Source organism: Rutidosis leptorrhynchoides, chromosome 9 (genome assembly GCF_046630445.1).
Source record: "Rutidosis leptorrhynchoides isolate AG116_Rl617_1_P2 chromosome 9, CSIRO_AGI_Rlap_v1, whole genome shotgun sequence".
Classification (NCBI taxonomy): domain Eukaryota; kingdom Viridiplantae; phylum Streptophyta; class Magnoliopsida; order Asterales; family Asteraceae; genus Rutidosis; species Rutidosis leptorrhynchoides.
The window spans coordinates 136,484,745-136,492,079 of NC_092341.1; the positions used below are offsets into that span (position 1 = coordinate 136,484,745).

Sequence of the window (7,335 nt, forward strand, 5' to 3'; positions counted from 1 at the left end):
CTAGGTTTCTTCATGCTAATCGATTATCTTCAGTAACGCTGATGACAAAAAGATTCGTTTCTGGTAATATAATTTCAACAGAAACCACCAACCCGTTTTTCCTCCTCAATTAAAGTTAGGGTTCGCCGCAAAATCAGATGAGGATCCATAATCTGCAATTAGGAGATGAAGATACGGTGAATCAATCGAGGGTTCCAAATTTCATTTGTGAATAAAAAAATCAACATCCTTTGTGAATAAATCGAGTCATATAATCTGTTGTTCGGGTACGTAATAGCCATCTTCAACATCAAATTAGGGTTCTTTCTGTATTGATTCTTATTATCAATATTTGTATATAACAATTTTTATATATCTGTTTCGAATTCTTAATAGGGTTCATGAATTTTATTTAACTTTACCAAATTTTTACAGATTTCTCATATCGTGTCATATTCTTAATTCAACATTACACTAAAGTAGTTTCTGTATTTGTAATTGATTACTCGAACACTTTGCTGGATCAGTAAATCTACAAGTTGCTTCCAATTCATCGCGTTTGTTTATTTCTGTTGAACATGTACGGAATTGTTGATAGTTTCGTAATAATTATTTGGTTTATGCTAAAGCATACAAGGTTATTTGTTAAAATTTCGTGTGCATTGCTTTTGTGATGTAGTTATGATTATTCGGTTCAATCTTATTAGAAATTGGTTGTTTCCTTTCACAACATTTGTGATAACAATTCTGAATTATATTTTGATTGATCTTTTAGTAATAAAGAAAAAGAAAACGTAGAATTACTTTTGGGGTTTATGTTTAAACTTTAAACCATGATAATTTTCTTTTAGCTATTCCACTCATTATCTTTCTATTGACTTACAAGTTGTTATTTTTTATTTTTTGATTATTGATTACAGAAGGTCATGTAATAGAAAATGTGTCGCGATGTTATGATAATGGATCAACTCATTTTTCACTTCAAGATTATGCATTGATGAGTAAGTTATGTAATTTTCCATATATATGTTTGTGTTATATATTCTTATTTGGGTTATTAAAAACTCATTTAATTTTGATGGATATGATTAAAAGCTTGCAATTTAATCGTATATGTAGGTCAGCCATGGTGAAAACTTGCCTTTCCAACCTTTGATTGCAAACAAACTTGTCTCTCCAACCTTTGATTGCAACCATCATTTGATGTGGATGAACAACTTGATCCATAGGATGATAGGTTTGTCTCTTCTTTGACACAATGTGTTTTAAATTTCTTTATCACATTAACACGAAGTATTAATGAAAAGTGTGTTTGCATTGCCATTTACAAGTAAACACTAGAAGTCTTCTTTATTTATTTATATTAATTAATATATCACATTAAAAAGTTACGAAAATCACATCGTCATATGTTGTTATGTTCTTTTGTTGTATTCAGGTAGAAAGATTTTCAGGACAAGGGACCAAAACTAATTTAATCTTTGTAGATTAGGTTAGGTGATTGTATACCCGTACTCTTTTATGCTGAACTAATTATTTATATTTTTGTTGGCATAAATGATCAAAATATAAACCCAAATTTACTGTTCTAACTAGACGTAAGCAGATTATGCCACCTCTAACATTAATGAATGATTATATAACTGATTTTGTTGCAGTATGACTAAAAAAGTGAATGTGGAATGAATAACAGTTGTCAACATGGACATATATAATGCTTTTTGATCCTAAGAATCACGAGTTCACAACTTATTGATATATTGCAATATATTTCCCCTGCTATATGTTGAAACTTAAGCTCTTTAGTATATTCCTAACCTTTTTTCAAAATAGATTATTAGGATTTGCAAACATCATCTTCGTCCTACTTCAAGTTTAAAGTTTCAAACTTGCTTGGAAGTCGATCATCGAAGAGGTCTTGCAACATATTTTGAAGTATACCAATGACGTTTTGCATTTAAGAATCTGCATTTATTTAGTGATACAGTGTATCAACCATCGGCTCACATTTCAACGGTTATATGTATTCATCTTTATCTCCATAGCTTATGGGAAAGGTATTGTCTAATTCTTTCATTAAGTAACAATTGGTTTAAATGATGAATGATGATGCTAATAAACGCGATGGAGGAAAAATACTTTCCAAGTTAGGATTGCAATGATGCATTATAGCTTAAGCTTGTATGTAATCTTTGAATTATAATTTTTGCAGCAACAGTTGCGGTTGTTCGAGAATATTATACTTTTTGCAATATAGCTTAAACAAGTGGGTCAGCTGCGGTTGTTCGAGAATATTATACTTTTGCAGCAACAGTTATATCCAAATTCATACCGCTTCCATATTTCTCTTGACGAATTTGACCCTTCATTCTAAATGAGCCAAACAATAATTTTAAGATTATTGGTTAGCATAACACACTTTCATTTTTCCTTTTCCCAGAGAGTTTCATACTGTCCACATATGGCATAATGAGTGGGTCAAATAGTCTTTGATTATAAATATGTAATTTAAATTATTTGAGGATTTCTATATTAGATCACTTTTGGGTAGCTTTAGACCGTTTGATCCAATTAAGGCATTTGAACCGTTACCTTCATACTGAGTAGTATTTTTCGTTAAACTCATTCAAACAGAAATGAAACAACTCTGATTGGCCATTATAGTGGGTCAAAGTTTTCACCTCTACCCACATTTTATATTATAATGTGTGGCATAATGAGTGGGTCAAATAATCTTTGATTATAAATATGTAATTTAAATTATATCACTTTTGGGTAGCTTTAAACCGTTTGATCCATTTAAGGCATTCGAACCGTTTCCTTCATACTGAGTAGAAGTTTTCGTTAAACTCATTCAACTAGAAATGAAACAACCCTGATTGACCATTATTGTGGGTCAAAGTTTTCACCTCTACCCACATTGTCTTGTAGGCCATAATGATACAAACTTTCCCTTATGAGAACATTAATTCTTCCCATAGGCTCTTAGAGCTTGGTTCCTTTAGTCATGTCCTTTGTTTTATTCTCGAGTTGGTTACTACTGAAATCCATTGATGTATAGTAAAGATAGGTTCTTGTAACCATTCTTGCTTTTTTTTTTTTTTTTTTTTTTTTTTTTTTTTTTTTAATAAGAAAAAAAAATCTTGAAGTGCATGAAAGACTGAAATGTAGCTCAATGCGGGTAGTGATGTCTTTGTTCCGAAGCAACATTACGGGAAGAAGTCCAAAACTTGCTTTAACAATCTCAGTTATAACAATTTTGGATTCCAACTAATACATTATTATAGTATAATCACTTCATAGTTATCTTATAACATTATCGATTTGAATAATCACTCCGTATTTATCTTATGTTTCAGTTACAACTCATTGTTAATTCAAATACAACTCTTAGAGCTCTAACCAATTTTATAATCTTTTATCTCAAAATCCCGCGAAGTCGCGGGTTATAAGCTAGTAACAATAACAATAATAATAATAACAACAACAACAATAATAATAATAATAATAATAATAATAATAATAATAATAATAATAATAATAAATAAAAATGATAATAATAAATAGGTAACTACCTCATTAAGCTTTATAAAAAAAATATCTGCCATGAGCCCGGCTCGAATCCGCGACCTCCCGCTAACTCGAAAATATCCTTAACCATTCCTCCGTTTTTGTTTTTCTATTGTATAATCATACTTAATTTTATTTAGCCCATAATATTCTGTTTTCCCTATGTCTTCTCCTTTTTCTAAAAAAAATGTCACAACCCGGGATCAAACCCGAGCCCTCTCGCTAACAAGCACCCCTTCTAATCATTTGATCCGTTCCATTTTTCTGTTATAACTCTTGTCCAATGTATATATCACCCGTATTATTTATTGGGTCAATCACCAAAATACCCATTTTTTTGGCCTTTTCTGAGCTGGAACCCCCCTTTTTTTTTTTGAGAATTTGCCCGCGCAAGGCGCAAGTATCTTTAGACCTTGCGACCTTGCGGCTTGCGCCTTTGCGTTCAAACGCAAGGCGCAAGGATAAGGACTTGCGTCCTTGCGTCCTTGCGCCTTGCGTCTTATCAGAATGGATTTTTCCTGATTTCTGGATAAGATTTTTTTGGATTCTTTGTACCTTTACGGATAAGATTATGTACCTGTCTATTTAATGAGGCTAGAACTCCAGATTAATCATTTTATTTCACTTCATTTTCAAAAAGATCAAGTCATTAGAGCATCGTTAAGGTACCAACTTTTATCTATTTTTTCACTAATTTGTATCTTAATGAGCTGTAGTAATGATGAAGCATTTGTTGTTCATGTATGTTGTGGGGGTAATTTTGAATTTGTTAACAACATACCTATGTATCTGCCTCTTGACTGTTTTAGAACCAGATTAAAACTACCACTTGCTCCACAAAAACCAATAAATCGAAGAGTATTGTTAAGGAAAATTCTCAAAAAAATTGAATTGCCACCTAATGCACCTGTTTCGCTAAGATATATTGTTAATAATCATATTTTTGATATTACTGATGATCATGAAGATTTTTTTGAGTTTTTAAAACACGCTGTCACAAACGAGCCTATTGATATTTATGTTGTCGACAAAGTTAGAATGCTTCAACCCGGACAAAATTCACAAACACACCAGCCCCAACAAAATCCACAAACACACCATCTCCAACAAAACCTCCGGATTCTCGAGTCTCAACCAAACAAACAAACTCACCATCTGCAAAAAGAACAGGATGAAATACACAATTCCGAACCAAACCTCGAAACACACTATTTGGAAGAAAAACAGGCTGAAATACCACCTCCAAACACAGAAGAATTTGACTTCTTCAACCATGGCGCCGAGAACGTGTGTAAAATAAAAAAAAATAGAGAACCCGTTTATACCTGTTGTTGGGTCTAGTGAATCGGATGAAGCAAGTGACGAGGAAGATGAAGATGAAGAAGATGAAGAAAAACAAGATGTATTCTGGAATATGCCAACTCTACACAGTCAGCAAGATGAAGAAAACCCAGAATTTACGACCCCAATTCCAACCACGTATCAGGTATCTGATTTGGTCAAAGTTCGTCAAACGTTTTCGAACAAGGAAGAATTCCTAAACCAGCTATTTACAAAATGCCTTGAAGAAAACTTTCAAATAAAGCCTGTAAAGTCAGACAAATCTCGGTACACCGCTAAATGTGTGTTGCCAAATTGTGAGTGGAAATGTAGTGCATACAAAATAAGACACACTGAAAACTTTATGGTTAAAAAGTTGCATGACGTACACACTTGCTCACGCACACAAATTATGGGAAACAATAAACATGCTACTAAAAAGGTGTTGGGTAGTATTCTTATGGATTCGTTCAAGGCTGCTAATCGAGAGTATAAACCAAAAGATATACGTGATGATGTAGCTAATCGGTTTAGAGTGAGCGTATCATACAATCAAGCATGGAGGGCCAAGTGTCAAGCAATAGAGATGTTACGTGGCAGTAGTGATGACTCCTTTAGAATGCTTCCCATTTACCTTCATAACCTTAAGATCCACAACCCGGGGACCATCACCAATTTGGTTACCGATAAAGAAAATAAATTTGTGATGTGTTACATGTCCATTGGAGTAGTTGTAAGTAAATATATATTAGCAAAAACCACCTTTTAATATGTACACCATACGCAAAGGCGCAAGGGTCACCTTGCGCCAACGGAAGGACAAATCAAGAAGATGGCGAGCATTTCCATCGACAAATGATCTAATAGAGGTACATGATGGACGAAAAAATGGGTTGGTTAATCTACAAGATAGAACTTGTTCATGTGGTCAATGGAAATTATCAGGCATACCCTGCGGTCATGTGATTGCATCAGCACGACACTTCGGAGTGGAGGATATTAGTTGTTATGTATCACATTGGTTCAGCACTCAAACATACATAAATACGTATTCCGAACACATTCTTCCTCTCCCCCATCGGTCTGAATGGTCGGATCCGGGTCCCGGGATTTTGCAACTTGTACACCCCCCAGTTCTAAAGAAAAGACAACCTGGACGTCCTAAAGGTAAAAAACGCATTCCTTCAAAAGGTGAAGAAACTTCAAAAAAAGTAAGAACTTGTAGTCGTTGCAAAGAACCAGGTCATTCTCGATCAACATGCCCAGCTGCTTATGACCGAACAGGTGAATCAACTTCTCAACGGGCAAGAAACACAACCTCAAAGGCGAAAGAGACAGTCGAACCATCTCAAGCTTATCAATCTCAGTTTTATCCAACGTACAATTTAGGTAGTAATTAGTTCCTAGAATACGTTTATTTTCAGGAACAAATTAAGGTGTGATGTCTTCCATTGTTGTAATATTTTTTAATTAGTATTTTATGATGTGGTTTCGTGTGTTACTTCATATGTTATAATATTGAATGCACAAGCTAGTGTTACAAGAATAATAAAAATGTTGTGGCGCAAGGTCGCAAGATGAACCTTGCGTATGTTTCAAAAATAGGCGCAAGGACGCAAGAAGCACCTTGCGCCTGCTTAATAAAAAGGCGCAAAGACGCAAGAAACACCTTGCGCCTGCTGCTAAATACGAGGCGCAAGGACCAAAACAAGTTCCCCTAAAATTTTTTTGTTGATTCTCAGTCATTGATGCCTTTAGTTGAGGTATAACATTCAGCATATTCTTCATCGTCAACTTCGCCTCAACATATCCCTGAAACAGACAGTTTTTCAGAAAAAAAATACAGGCGCAAGGACGCAAGTCGCACCTTGCGTCTCGTTTATCACACAGACGCAAGGACGCAAGACGTGCCTTGCGCCAGCTACTACGGACAAACGCAAGGACGCAAGACTTTCCTTGCGCCTATACCAGATTCTAGTTTTAAGCCCTAAAACAATCGTGTTCCAGTTTTTATAAAATGTTAGCTTCCAAATACTGTAACTTTAACAAATCTAGCAACACTATAAGTGAGTTTTGCATCACCAAGCTCGTTGAAGCATTTCATCGAACACTTGGTGTGCAACAAAAATTATATATCATTTTCGACATAGAAATGGAGTAATCGAACGGAGATAGTTGAAAGGAAACACTTACCTGTTCTTGTGACATCTTGATCACGTTTTTTGTCGGTTTTTTTTCTCTTCCTTTTTCTCAATCGTGGTGGTGATGGTGATGCTAATGGAGGCGGTGATGGTAATGGTGGTGAGATGTACTGATGGCGGTGGTGCTGGCGATGGTGGTGGTGGTGGTGGTGATGTGGTGAGTCTCAGAAGAAAGGTCGCAAGGGTAGACGGGTCGCAAGGGGGTCGCAAGTGCAAGGTTCTTTGTAATCGCCGTCGGTCGCAAATTGGTCGCAAGAGCTGAGTG

General features: G+C 35.0%; 1 long non-coding RNA gene across 1 annotated transcript; it reads left to right on the top strand.

Annotated features, from left to right (window-relative positions):
• Positions 1-880: 880 nt before the first annotated feature.
• Positions 881-2,533, top strand: LOC139867474 (uncharacterized). Its single transcript, XR_011765849.1, has 3 exons — positions 881-980; positions 1,099-1,216; positions 1,813-2,533. It is a non-coding gene; the product is annotated as an uncharacterized lncRNA (long non-coding RNA).
• Positions 2,534-7,335: the final 4,802 nt, after the last annotated feature.